The sequence below is a fragment of the Amblyomma americanum genome, chromosome 5 (genome assembly GCF_052857255.1).
Source record: "Amblyomma americanum isolate KBUSLIRL-KWMA chromosome 5, ASM5285725v1, whole genome shotgun sequence".
Lineage (NCBI taxonomy): Eukaryota > Metazoa > Arthropoda > Arachnida > Ixodida > Ixodidae > Amblyomma > Amblyomma americanum.
Window position 1 is genome coordinate 40,736,060 of NC_135501.1, and position 14,629 is coordinate 40,750,688.

At 44.5% G+C, this 14,629-nt stretch overlaps 1 protein-coding gene across 1 annotated transcript in view; it reads right to left on the reverse strand.

Annotated features, from left to right (window-relative positions):
- Nucleotides 1-2,668: 2,668 nt before the first annotated feature.
- The window catches only part of LOC144132404 (saccharopine dehydrogenase-like oxidoreductase), a 74,490-nt gene continuing 62,529 nt past the window's right edge, over nt 2,669-14,629 (reverse strand). Inside the window, exon 13 of the mRNA XM_077664794.1 lies at nt 2,669-2,985. The gene's annotated coding sequence lies outside the window, so the exon portion shown is untranslated. The remainder of the gene's footprint in view (nt 2,986-14,629) is intronic.

Genomic DNA, 14,629 nt, shown 5'->3' on the forward strand with positions numbered 1-14,629 from the left:
GATAGCCGCATCCTCTGCGATATTGAATGGCCTTCATCTACAGTACTGTGAATGCCCATGTGTAGTAATTTCTTTTCCTGCATTCACCTGGATACCAAGTGCTCTTTTATATACTTTGCGTATCATGACGTCCAGCGTGTTCTTCCCACTTTTCTTCCATTTCAAATAAGGTGCAGTATAAACTATCCTGCCCAGAATAAAAGCCTGTATTAAATTTATGGTTTCTTTTGCTTTAACTCCATGCTTGTGGTTTGATACCGTGCTAATCATTCTAGCCACTTGCCCAGTTGTTGCCTGCAGTCAGCTTATCACTTCCACATTGTTGCCCTTGGCGTCTATTAACCGACCTAAGGTTTTCGCATGTGGCACCTCTTGAATTTGCACTCCCCCCACAAATACTACAACAGGTTAAGAGTCTCCTAGCTTTCTTCCTAAATATTAGCAACTGTGATTTGTTGGGTGCGCATTGGAGTCCAGAACTATAGCATATTCTTGCACGGCATCTGCCTCACATTGTAATCTTTCCTGCATGCTCCCAATTTTCCCTCCGGAGGTGCAAATCGTAATGTCGTAAGCATACAGTGTGTGCCTGACACCCTGTATGCTGTCCAACCAACGAACAGACGCTCCAAGCCTGTCCGGACTCCCATCTCAAACGTGAGTCACTTCCAGCGCCCGGTTATGGCGCCCGCTTTTCTAGTTTCGGTATTGAAGACTGAATTTTTAGTGCCATTGGCACCTTAAAGCCTTAAATTCTTAAAATTGGAATGTAATGTTCAGTAGGTAATATAATCCGGGGGTGTACTATGAAAAAAAACCTTTTTACTATTAGCAAAATTTCGGTCAAGTAGGCCTTTAATTTAAAGGCCCCGCGTCGCAAGAAAAATGGTGTCGGTTAGCATCCACATGACCCCGCGCAGGTAATTCAAACACCCCCATTGCGATCGCACCCTTGCTTCCCGTAAATGTTCGGCATGAAATGCAACCTAGCCGCCTTCTACTGAGGATGAACCATCTCTTCTATTTCGCTCCTGTTGTACGTTTACTAGTTCACACAGTGCGATAGCTCGGCCAGAATCGCTGATGAATATATGCGAACGCCAGCCAGAGGGACCCTTCATAGACAGATTGTTGACACCGCATAGGTCCAGTGTTTCTCACTTGTTGCAACTGCTTTTTCAGATGTATCCAATACTTAAATTGCTTTATGTGGAAGTATGTTTGGCGCAATAACTAAAATGGCTTAATTTCTTTCCATAAGCGACGTTGATGCCTGCTATAGCCAACTCCCTGGCGCCTGCAGCGTTTGGTCGGCAGACTGGGCCACACCGCATAGCACTGGTGCTTCCCGATCGAAGCGCATCCCAAGACATAAACAGTCGTCGATTTCTGGACACTGCTGTCAAAACTATGATCGATGAGCATTTGTGTTCACTAAATCTCGAGAGCTCGCTCTCCACAACTGCCGACGTTGCACGTACGAATCCCGTGGCCTCGCTAGGCCTATTCACACCGCTGATTGGCATAGAAGAGTGAACTTATGAAATGTCAACAGCAACTAGTCAAGTCGTCGTCTCATCGACATGAAGGTTTCGCTCGGCTGCCGATGCTGGTGCTGGCTGGTGCGTCATGTAATGGCATATATTTGCTGACTAGCCCACCGACTGCCGAGTATCGGACACAGCGCCTGGCCTGGATGTCACACGTTGCCGTTCATAGTATAGGTCATGGTGATGTCACTCTGATATCGTTCCTATGGTTATACGTCGACAACTATCTCGCCACCGATGGGTCTCGATTGTGAGAAGGAGCATTTAAGGACTCTTTGGAGCTGAACTGAAATATATTTTAAGAGTTTGTTTTTGTGGGTGTGTGTGTTTAACATCCCAAAGCGACTCAAGCTATGAGGGACACTGCAGTGGAGGGCTCTGGCAATTTCGTCCACCTGGGTTCTTTAATGTGCACTGTTATCGAAAAGTACAAAGGCCTCTAGCATTTCGCCTTCATCGAAATTCGACTGCTGCAGCCGAGATCAAACCCATGTCTTTCGGATAAGCAGCCGAGCACCATAACCAATGAACCACCGCGACTGATTTAAGCATTTGTTGCATCGAATACTCGCATCGAATAAAGAGGAAGCCCATAACAAGCTTTTGATAGCCTCAAAATTTGGTGTCTTAACCCTTTAAAGGCAAAGCTTAAGCATCCTCCAAGTTTTTTTATAAAGCCAGGTGTAGGTTGGTGCGCAGATTACGAGAGAAAATATGGTAGATTGCTTTCACTGAAAACCGAGCAGTTACAAGCTAGGAAGAGTCAAAAATGAAATACTACAGTATTGCCACGATCAGTAGTTTTCATAAGCACAGTGACTGCAAGACATTTTTTTCTTTTTTCAAGCAAGTCTTCGAGATTCTAGGCTATACTGCCATCCACGTCCAAACGGCAATCACTGTCTTGACGTCACGGGTTTGAATTGAGTGGCATGGCTTTTTAAATCCAGCTTTCTCCATGATGAATGACTCTCTTGCTTCCAAACCAACACTGTTGTAGCCAGAAAGAGTAACAAAATAGTACCAAGAAAAAAAATTTAGATGCATGTTGTTCTCAGTGTTTGTTTAAAGTTACACATGCAATCCAACTCCGACCAAACTTTTTAAGGAGAGGCATATTTTAAACGAGCACAACACTCAAATATAAACTTTATTAATACCCGAAGTTCCAGGGATGGAAGCATACATTAATGGTACAAGGTTATAGGTGGCAAAATACATGCATCTTACAATTGTAATTAGAATTATTGCGCACCTTCATGACAAAAGCGATATACTGCCATGCACTACATCAACATCATATGCCGGTACAAAGGACCACTCCTCTTGTGACACACATTGGAACTTTGGAAGCCAGCTGGAGAGATCACGATGACAAAAGGTGCATGTGGTCCCTCCTTCAGCTTGTCTGATGGTGACCTGTCTGTGTCGTGAGCTGCACCAGGAGAAAGGTTGCACCAAATTTGTCAATGCCACTGCTGCAACTCGTTGCCACATAAGTGTTGCTAACGGAAAGAACAATGCGTCAACAGGTCTAAACTTTTCTGATATATGACACCTCTTTCATAGGAAAAGCACATTCTGTTATATGAAGACTGAAGCATTAAAGTAAAGCACAGTGAAAAGAGAAAATAGAGCATGCACCACATGAATGATTTCTTCAGAAAAGTACTGACACATTTATGGCTACAAACAGAAAGATGTGAGAACATGCAAAAGAAACGCTCTTGGGAGAGGGAAGAAACAAGCTTCATTGTAAAATTAAAAACCCATACCTAAGGAGGTGATTTTATGTCAATGTACCATTAGTAATGCACTCGCTAATGCACCCGGACCCAGTTCTATCAGTACGGGAGGGCTCTACCCACTCCCAAGCTGTCGCATCATTGCTTCTGAAGACCCCATTTTACTGGGACACATACTGTTACTACTAATAGGAGAAAGCTAAGTTACCGTGTGCAGCCTCTATTCAATGTGTAGAGCCCAGGGGGGTCTGCTTCGCATCTGAGCCATGCCATGTGGTTTGCCACGCATCATTAGCGCTCCCAATCGCTTGAAGGCATTGGTTTTCATCCCTCAGAAAGCTTGTACTTTCATGGATGCTATCGGAGCACCACTGCACAGCTTAGAGGCAAACCCTCTGAGCTCTAAATACATGACAAAGACTGCACACCTTGATGGCAACGGCTGTTAGCTAAATAAGAAAAAACAGAGAGAAGGAGGAAAACAAGCAAACTGGTGGACAACCAACTGACATTTAAAGGAGTACAGACACCTGGCATTGGTTGAATGTTTTCTTCTTTGCAATCATGCATAAGACATTATTATGCATGGGTCAGCATGTGGTATTTGCGTGTGACCACATAATAATTTATAATAGAATTTTTCTCTTATTCTGTTTTGCTTTCCATTTCAAAAGTGCTGTGGCATCAAAGTTCCGTTTAGCTCACATGAGGGGTAAATAAACTGGGACACAAGTGCTGCTTCTTCATTGTCATTCTGGCCCATGAGGAAGGCTAACCTTAGCATTGCAGTGAATTACAACGAAGCAAAGATTATACTGCAGTTCCTATTCATGCTTCAAGTTACCAATACGCAACTTTAACGTCACAGTAGTCGTTCGGTTCTTCAATCCGAAGCAGTGTGAGAGAGAAATTCCATGCTACATTATTTAGCGGCTGTAGGTGAAAGCCACATAGTGGTTTGTGTACACTAATGTATTACGCACAATTACAAAAAACAGGCACCAAACACTCCTTTAAGCATGGTTAATTCTGAAGATAATTTTTTTTTTAAGAGATGCTATCATCATGAAGATTAGATTTTAATGGCACAAGTGGGGTTTGGTCAAACAGCATCGTGGCTAATGTATCTAGCCTGCATGATGTGTGTTCAAACGTCCAATGTCCCTAGTATCTCACCCCAAGGCGATCACGAAGTCCTTTTCTGTACCGAAGCGACGAGTTTCAATCTAGTGGCGGGAAAACATTTCGGTGAAATTTTTTTGGCAATAAATTAGTCTTTCGCAGCTGGACAAACATCAATGCACCCATAAGGGGCCGTAAAATCAATTTTTATGGTGCACAAAAACTGCATAGAGCGGACTTTCGAGTCCCTGCAAGGCAATCAGATGCTCCGTGCACGTATAGCAACACTGCAGGCTGCCTCTTTTGCTTGTTCCTGCCTCTCTTCTGAGGACAGTCTACAGTCTTGGCCTTGGTTTCTCCAGGACCCTTTCACAAAAGAGGGCCCTCACTCTTCAGCAACTCTTATGAGTTTAACCCATATATGCATAAACTTCACGAATTTTAAAGCATTTAAAGGGCCACAGAAAGGGGTGTTTGAGCTTCGCTTTAAAATGCTTGCACTATGTAGAGTACAGGCCACCGAGCATCCATGCCGCGTACAAGGCCTCAGAAGCGAGCGGAAAATTTACAATACATATTTTAAAGATTCCCGCTTTCGCACTTCGCAACGGCGCGTGGTGCCGGGCTTTCGCACGTAAACCTGGCATACGACGTCACGTCGTGCAAATGACATCAGCAGCTGGGGGTCATCATTGGTTCACAGCGCCAAATTCTTTCAGACATCACGAGCTACCGCGGCCGCGGCCACTCCGTGCGCTCCGCAGCCGGCGGAGGTAGGGAAGGGGCCGAGTGAGTGGGCCCGGTGGAGGAATGCCGCCGTTTTGGCGTGCGAGAGGAGAGGGAAAGATGCGAAGACGCAGAAGTTAAAATTTTGTCTGCATATAACTCAGCTTCCACAAAACGCATTGAAATAATTCTTGCTGGGCGATAATTAAGAACCGTCCTCTTTTAACATCCCAGACATATCGCACCTTTATTGAGAGCCCCTTTCTGGGGCCCTTTAAATGTCTATGATACAATATGTTTATTCACTTCAGAATCATCCTTCCATTGGTAGAAATAGACATCCTACAATGCAGGAAACTCGGCAAATTCGCTACCCATTGCATGTAGTAAAGCTTTAAACATTTGACATCAACTTTAAAATCGCATTTCTCATCATGCACAGCAGTTTTCTTATGACCATGTGCAAAGATTATTTGTTTTTCTAGCAATATTGCACTGCAGTCGATGGGGTTGAATTTAAAAAATGATGTTCAGAGAAGAATGGCAGATCTTTTGAAATGCACACAATGCACAAAACTGAACGTACATATCGCAACCCTTTCAGAGGAAAAGTTTAGAGTCTCTTAAACTTAAGCTAGCAGGTGCAAGCTTTTACATGTTAACTTTCAGAGTTACTCCGCAAAAAACCTGAACATGGGTTAAGCAGGGACACAAAAGCATTAAACAATGTAGTAGTTGGCATGGGTGAGTGCCCTTGAGATTTACAAGAGGCAAACCAGGCATCATGACAGGCTTTCACACAAAAACACGAGGAAACAAAAGATGACAGCTGAGATGTTGTGCATAGCACTATAGCACATACTAGCAGGCACTCACATGCGCAATATCATCTGTAAATAAACATGTCATCGGCAGAATAAGGAAGTCTTCTCGTACTGCCCACACATGGCATCACACATCCTTAATCCAGTGCTAACACATGAGGTTTGACGCAAGATGTGAGATGGTTGACCAGTAATTCAGCCACAGAAGGCCCTTGGCATGACAAGTCATCAACATCCCCAAGTATGCTCTACTACCGCAGTAAACCATGAATATACAAAGGATATCCACAAATGGTCCTAACGTCCAATGTCCATGTATCGATATCGTCTGCATGTTGAGGGGACTATTGGATTCAGGTATCAGTTAGTGGATATTCAGAGGACATTCATATATGGGTGATTTTCTGTCAGCACTCTGGAAGTTTTGGAAATGTGCTAACAACTTACCGGAACCAGATATATTTATTTTTGAAGGCATGAACACGCTGAAGTTATGTTACCTTTGGATTTTAATTATTCGTGCTTTCGCAGTCTTACATTTTCAGGAACGAATTATTCCAAGCAGTTCACCATTACACGCTTTCATTTTATTTTAAGTGTGCGAATGTATGTACGGTACAAATATTTGAAGAAATTGCTCACGTAAGACCGACAGCCACAAACGCCGCGATTTCAAAACCAGAACAATAATTAGAACTCTCTTGACATTGGGCAGCCTAATGGCCATGGGCATTGTCCTTAGCCGCGTTGCTAGTGCCACTATAGTAATACCCCTGTCACACGGGCACTTGTAAGGCCTTAGAAATTAAGGTCCTTTGCCCGAAAGGCGCGTGACGCGCATCTACACGGCAAAGTGTCGAGACCTTTGCGATAAAGGTCCGTAGCAATAAAGGCGGCCGTCAGCGGCCTTAAAGTTGCTTAAAGGAGCAACCCAGACAGCAGCGCCAGCTAGCGAGCTCAAAGAATAAAAAATTGACGCAATTTTAATTTTGAAACCGTAAAAAAATACCTAATTTATCTTATTTAATGGTTAATTTTGCATTACAGTGCACTTAACCATAGAGGAGGCTATGACTAAAGACATCCACACTGCTAAGAAAGGACTTGAACGCTTTTCATCAGCCGCATCGACACACACGTGCTTGCGCATCTCGCTTTGCTGTTTTTTCTTCGTTTGCTCTTTGTTGTGTGCGTGTTTTGAGTTTGCTTGTGTGCACAAAGACACAAGCAACAAAGCACGCTTCTCGAACACAACGAGGAGCCGAACGGAAAAGTGCGCCTACCGTGGTCGGACCGAGAACGATGAAAAAAAAAATTTGTTTCAAAATATCCGTTTCTCACCGTCAGAACGCTCATTTATTATCGTGATAGCTACTTTTTCCAACATAAACGAAAGCACTCTTAGCTGAAGTGCTACCATCTGCTTTAATTTCATAATGTTACTAGCGCCGCTTCACACACAGCAGTGACTTTTGGCATTCACGGAGGCCGCGTTCTAGCTCCTTTGGATTTGCCGTGTAGCAGCGTCGCTGCTCCTTTTCGGTTTTCCTCCTTTAGTGCAATAAGACAACTTTACGGCAAAGGCCGAGAAGAAGTCCCGTGTGACAGGGGTATTAGATACAACTTAAAAAAACAGCAGTTGTTAACACTGGGCCACAGTCCGCGGCGTACTGTATTACTCCGCTAGCCACTCACAAAAGTGAACAAAATCAGCTTTTTAATATTTGACTTTATTAAACAAGCCAGGTATCAAAATTCTAGAGCTTATAACTTTTTTCTCATGGTTAGCTTCTTGTTTAGGTGACAAGAGAAGTTTTAACAACGGCCTACGTTTTTGTCGTGGAGGAATTCTGTGCGCCGGTCCTGAATGTGGGCGGAGCTTCACTGCAGACTTAACTTGTATCCGACTATACCAGCTTTGCCGCGTCAGCCGCGATGTTTTTGTGATTTCTTTCAGCGTTTCTTCACACGTCTTTATTTTCTGTTTCGCGTGTTCACATTTTCTTCATTGTGGCGACAAGCTTGTTGTGCATGTTGTATACAGTCCTGAGCCCTCATTACTGGAGGATTACGTGGATAACAGCAATAATGGTGAGTTTTTATGACACTGTTTTGTCAAACAAAGTGTTAATGTTCGTTTGTGGCAGTGTACAATTTTCATGCTGGCGATTTCAAAAGCCGGTTTATCAGTTCATGGGTTGCAGTCATAGCTTTAAAATCTGTGGCGTTTAGTTTTTGTGGCTCGATTTGTCCTCAAAATAGTGGGGCGAGAATGGCTGTGCTCTGTGCCATTTCTCTGCCTCTAAATAGCAGCCTGCACGCATGGGACTTCAGTGCTTACTTGTAAGGCGAACAAAGTTGGTGGCAGTCAGCTGCGCCTTCTAACAATTGTTGGAACAGCCTGCACTTTGATGGCACACATTCGACTGCACATTCCGGCCGCCTGTCATGCTATGACCCTTACTACAAAGGTGGACAGTTTACTGTCTCTGGCGGCTCAAGAAGACAGTTTTTGCTGATGTTGTATTGGTGTAAAATTTGCTAGCAGCTCCCAGCTCGCTCTTATGTGCCTTTGTTTAGTCAAGCTCTTGTGTTTAAATTTGCCTTTTTTTTACCTGGCATTGTTTCCTTTTCATCTTCGTGCTTTTAAACTTTTGTGTGAACTTGGTCTGCTCTCACTTCTTGTAATTTCCTTTTATTTCAGTAGCACATTTCATGATATTTGGCTATTGAATACTTTTTCTTTTATATTGTGGTTTTGACAACTTTTTCTGAAATTTTATATTTTATTACAGTGTGTAGAATGAAAGTTGTGCTGTGAAAGTTCTTGCTACTGTTTGTGTGCCCCAGCAAGGGTTTACATCTTATGTATACAATGAGAGTTGCTGGTTGTAAACCTCGTATAATGCAGCAGGGCATAACCATTTTTCTTTGCTGTTCCTTTTCAGATATTTTGGAGAACACGTTCAGAGAAAAACTAGTCATATGCATCTTGTCACTGTTTTTTGTATTTTATTTTTAGGTAGTTATATTCATGAACTATGAAAAACAAATAGCTTTCACCGAATATTTCCTATTTCTTCATTAAATACAGGGTAATTACCAACTACTGCCACGTATTTCTTCCTCACATAAAGCACAAAAAATTCGAGCAATCACTTTTCACTGGCCTCATTGACTCACTTCAGTTAAACCCGTTTTCCCACTCGTCCCAACTTCGTTTACGCAAATGCTTTCATGAAACACAATTTCTAATGTTCAGCAATAATTAACATGCATTTGTATCTTCTGGGTTTGGAAATAGCTCTGTCTTTATATGTCCTCAAGGCATTTCTCATTGTTAATTTCCAGGTTTCTATTAAACAACTAGGCTCCTCAACATTGACCACTTGATTTTCTACAGGATCACTGACTTGGTTTGGTTGATGGTTAATGGGGGTTCAACGTCCCAAAGCAACTCAGGCTGTGAGGGACGACGTAGTGAAGGGCTCCGGAAATTTCGACCACCTAGGGTTCTTTAACGTGCACTGACATTGCACAGTACACGGGCCTCTAGAATTTCGCCTCCATTGAAATTCCACCGCCGCCGTGGCCGGGATCGAACCCACGTCTTTCAGGCCAGCAGCCGAGCGCCATATCCACACAGCCACCGCGGCGGCTTGGATCACTGACTTCCTTTTTAACTACACAACATATGACTGCTAATGCAACCAACTCTCATGGTCAAGAATGTGCCTTAGCATGTTTGTTGTTTCTGACCTGCATTAGCAGTTCATTGTGTTGTTTCTAGTTCTATTATCTTTTGATGCTGATTGTTCCAGTATTTCTGCCATTTCGTCACTGAATTCAATAACACTGTGTAATGCTTTCTCTAGAGTGTGGAGCTTTACTTTTTAAATTTATGAGCATTTCTCATAACCAGTCAAGCTGTCCCTATTATTTTTTTTAAATAGTTGCCTTGACTTCTCCCTAGCATACAAGTACCCTTTAACAAAAATTCATGAAAGTCTAACTAATATTGACTACATATCATCAAAATCTAGTTGCATGCTGATGGACTTATAACAATTTTTCCAGTCAAACTGAAAAAGCCTACCTATGTCTGGCTTAATCATTGTTATCCTTATCCTATGTGGCCCATGGCTGGTTTCCTTATAAATTCCCTCAAGAACATGCACACTTGCTTAAAGGGACACTGAGGAGAAATTGAAGTTGGCTTGTATCGATAGAATACCAGCTCCTGATCACAAAAACGCCGCTCTTACTTAAAACAAAGCTCTCGTAAGGTAGAAAATAGCAAGAACCAAAATACAGGTATCGCCGCCACAGGCCAATCTCGCAAGTACAAGCGTGGTGATGCCATAGAACAAGAGACGCCACCTTGGAGGAATTTTCCATCCTGCATGGTGTTGCGAATCTCTGAGGCTGACAAAGGTAGGTTGCACAGATCAATATTGAAGTAAGTTTTGTTTTAAAACCAATAGTGCGCTTTTATCACACAAGGAAGGCAGGCAAAAGACAACCTGAATGTTGTAAGCAAAGAAAACCGATGCTTGGTGGCGCCACAGGTGGCCAGGAGAATTTCGATTTGTTATGGCGCTTTGCGTCTATGAGCTTTGCGTGCCCCGTGGTTTTGTTTTTGATGCGCCTCGATTTACAAGCACCGAACAGCAGAGGAACACCAAGTGCCACTTCAAGTGCTGGTTAACCTTTGAAGGAGCCTGTTAAGGCTTGTCAGATGATCGCCACGGTCGATGAAAAGCTATGATGGCACGATGGTTGGTGATCGTACAAGGCAGCACTTGTGTATTCGCACGCTTGCCCGGCGAAACATTCCCGGCTGTGCCAGTCAACTGCAAACTACTTCACGGGAATTGTTTATTAGGGATGGGAGACAAGGTACAAGGCAGTTCAAAAAGACTGCTGATGGCCTAGCTCTGTTAGGCCAGGATATACCTAGCAAAAGCGTGGAGATTTCTGCATCAGAAGAGTGCATTCACTAGATGCGACTTTATTGACGGTTGTAACTTGAGCCGTCGTGGCGAAGTGGTAGCGTCTCCGCCTCAAACGCTGAAGGCCCTGGTTCGATTCCGAACCTCGGCACCGGACTTCTTTTCTTTTATTCAGTGAGTGGGCGGGGAGTTTCTGTGGCTCCCATAGATTCTGCCACCGAATACGTTAGTTAGCGGTTAAGCACAGACTCTGTTAAGGCGCGTTTATCCTGCGGCGAGGCGCGCCCGCGCACTGCACGGCGAAGTCACGTCGGTCAAAGCGAGACCCTCTATACTCCAACTGCGCTTGACCACCGACGCGTTCGGCGGCTTCGGCGCACTCTGACTGCACTGGCGGGGAGATTGGAGCTGGTCTCTATTTCGCGCCGAGTGCGCCAGCCACCGTCGGCCCGGCCAGACAGATTTGGCTCCGCGGCGAGGTGCGCGTTGTATTCAATAGCTGCGGCAGTGGCGGAGCTGTTCTTTTCGTGCTCGGATAATTAATCCATTCACAGTACATACCTGAAGGAACATGCAAGTTGGCGAAAGAGCCCAATCCAGTGGACCCGTTGGATCTAGCGGAAGCTGTTGAAGCGTTGTGCACCGGTTTTAGTTTAAAGCCGCCGACTTTAAACGTGACCGCCCTTGAGCACCCATTTATTTTGTGGCAGAAAAATAACTTGGCCCTTACAACCGTGGGAGACCTCGACGCTGCCTGCTGCGCCGTGTAACCGCGCCGTTCAAGGAATCACAATCCGTTGGCCCCAAAGCCCCGGCCAGCCTCCGAAGGGCGCAAGGCGCCGACCTTGTCCTGGCCCCTTGCGGCTCCCCGCACAGGGGTTATGATATTTAGTTTGCAACGGCTGCTCTCTGAGGAAGGGGGAAACCACCCGCTGGCGCCTAACCTAACCATGCTCCCTCAAAAGCATCGCACGCTCTGTGGCGCTGAGGTTGCTGAAATGCAGGCCGGAGTTTTTGCGAGAACTACGTCGTCGGGTTCGGGAACGGGATCCATCGTAACGCTGGCAAGACGCCGGTGCAAACGTAAACGAAGCGACGGTAGCGACCCCGAACGTGCGGCGGCGATAGCTTTCATTTCGGCAGCTGCTAGCTGTCAGAAATCACGGAGTCTCCGTTTACGTCACGTTTCACGTCACTCCGTTCTGTGGCGTCATAAGAGTTCTCCGTGTCGTCATAAGAGTTCTCGAGTTTGAATCTGATCGGCGGGAAAAAATTTTTCAACTTCGAATGCAAATTTCATTGAAATAAATGCATCTTTCGCTCCTGGACAAGTGGCAACAAAGCCATGAAATGCTGAAATGCCGAACTATCAGATCATCATCATCACCATCATCATCATCAGCCTTACTACACCCACTGCAGGGCAAAGGCCTCTCCCATGTCTCTCCAATTAACCCTATCCTTTGCTAACAAAAAAAATTGATAGGGTTCTCCTCAGTGTCCCTTCAAAAGGGACTATGCAATGAATAAAAAGTCGCTTATAAATGTTTTCAAATCTTAGAAATGATGCTAAGAAGCATTCACACCAAGTATGAGTCTTCAGAACTGAGTCGGCAATTTATTATGAATTTTTAAAAACAGTGTTTTTTAGTAGTGACTGATTTTGAAACTAAAATCATGGAAAAAGACATCACTATACCTATGACGTTACCAGGCCACCACACGCTGTCATTCGCTGGAGCCACGGCAGCCACGACGTCACAGGCACACTTCCGGTAGCCGTGAAAATCGTCTGCTCGTGCCTCCGCGCGAGCCTCTCAGGCAAGCGCGAGCCAGGGCATTGCCTTCGCGCATATGGTTTCAATTTTCCCCTGCTGCCACCTTCTGTCGGGAGTTCCGGAGCCAGCTGCTGTCATCGCTGGCGTTCAGCCGGTACGGTGTGAACGCATAGGGCTTGATGCCCATCGCGGCCGTAAGAGCGAGCAGTCGCGCCTCGAGGTCCGGGTCCATTACTGCTAACTACAACAGACGACAAACAAAGAAACCCGACGCGCTGCAATCATGCCGCCGAAGCTGATGCTGGGGTGCTAGGAGCGACAACCGGAAGTTGCAGAAGAAACCTCAGCGGATGACGTATTCATGGGCAGAGCTCAGTCCCAGAGCTGTTTTCTTTATTTTTGTCTGGTGCCCCGCGTGTACGAGTTGAGGAGGGAGAGGAGGAGTGTAATTTTTAATCGTCTGTATCTTCGTTGTTATTGATGCTAGCTCAAAAATTCTCGCACTGGGGTGACGAGTAATGAAATGCCCATCTCTCATCTGCTTTACAAAATCTCAATTAATTTATTGCATAGTCCCTTTAATGCATTTCATCCTGCCTGCTTAGCATACTGCAAACACCATAGACAAGAAAAAACCAAATGTCCCCCCCTCACTCTTTGCCATAAGGAGTCTTTTTGTCTGTTTCAACAAACCACAACTGGCTCTGATCGTACTTTGTCACACCTGCTACTTCATGTCGGCATGCACCAAACACCCTCATGATGTCAGCATACGTCACCAAATATGGTGATATACGCATGCTCATTCCTGCTGAAACATGCTGTGATTGGTGCCACTTCCCCCCTGCAGTATTTTTGGATACAGCTTAATAACGAAGCGGCAGATGCCCCTCCATCATCCCTTTTCATTTACGTCGTCACACTAGCTGGTGCAACGGGATTAACATGCATGTGATGGGAGTCTGTTGACTGGTGGTTGGATGGAGGGACTGCTTTGAGAGGCATTTGCCACTTCATTCTTGAGTTTCATCCGAATGCAGCCGCCAGCCAACATTATTCACTATTGCTTTGCACATTCTAACTTCATTGCAAAAGTATGTTTGCATATATGTACTCGAAATCCTAGGTTGTCGTCCATGTGTTTGTTTGCTGAGGCTTGAGTTTCTTTCTTCATGTTAAGCATTCACGCTATTGCATGTGATCTTTTTACTCTAAAACCCCTGTCTGGATTTAGTCTTACCTCTGGTAAGGCTAGTAAAGGTCATGGTGAATGCACGTTTGTGTACTTGACTTCTATCGCATGCTTTTTTCCTCATTACTTTTTAGTAAAGATACTAAGCCAGTTGGGTGAAACATTAGCTTTTGCATACTCTTGAGCACCCGTTTTTGTCCATATTTCCTGCTGTGTCATTACTACTGTTGAACACTATGCACTGTTATATTCACAGGCCTCCAAGAACCTGAAGTAAAAGAATGGACAGCAACAGACGCTGATCATTATGGCTACTGGGCAATAAAATATGGCTGAGGGCAAAACAAGTGATTGTATTCCTTGATGTTCTTCCGTACTCAAAGCCTGTGCCTGTGCATATTCCTTTCCTGTGTACTGCCTCGAGGTGCAATATTCTTAAGAAACAAGAACTGCAGCTGTTTGATAATACTTGTCTATTTTATGCGCTGTACAGCTTACAAGAACAGAATGAGTATGATGAAGGATCACAAAGTCACCGAGAGTGCAAACTAATGACTTCACTACACAAGAATGTTCTGCCTTGCACGAACTGGACATGACATTGCAGGTAGCATGCATACCACTAAAATGGCTCTTCCGTGTGACATGTTTATGTAATTACATTGATCAGAAACCAGTGTGTAGTTTTCTCACAATGCATCTGTTATTTGAACTGCCATTCCCAGATCGTTTTCAAAAGA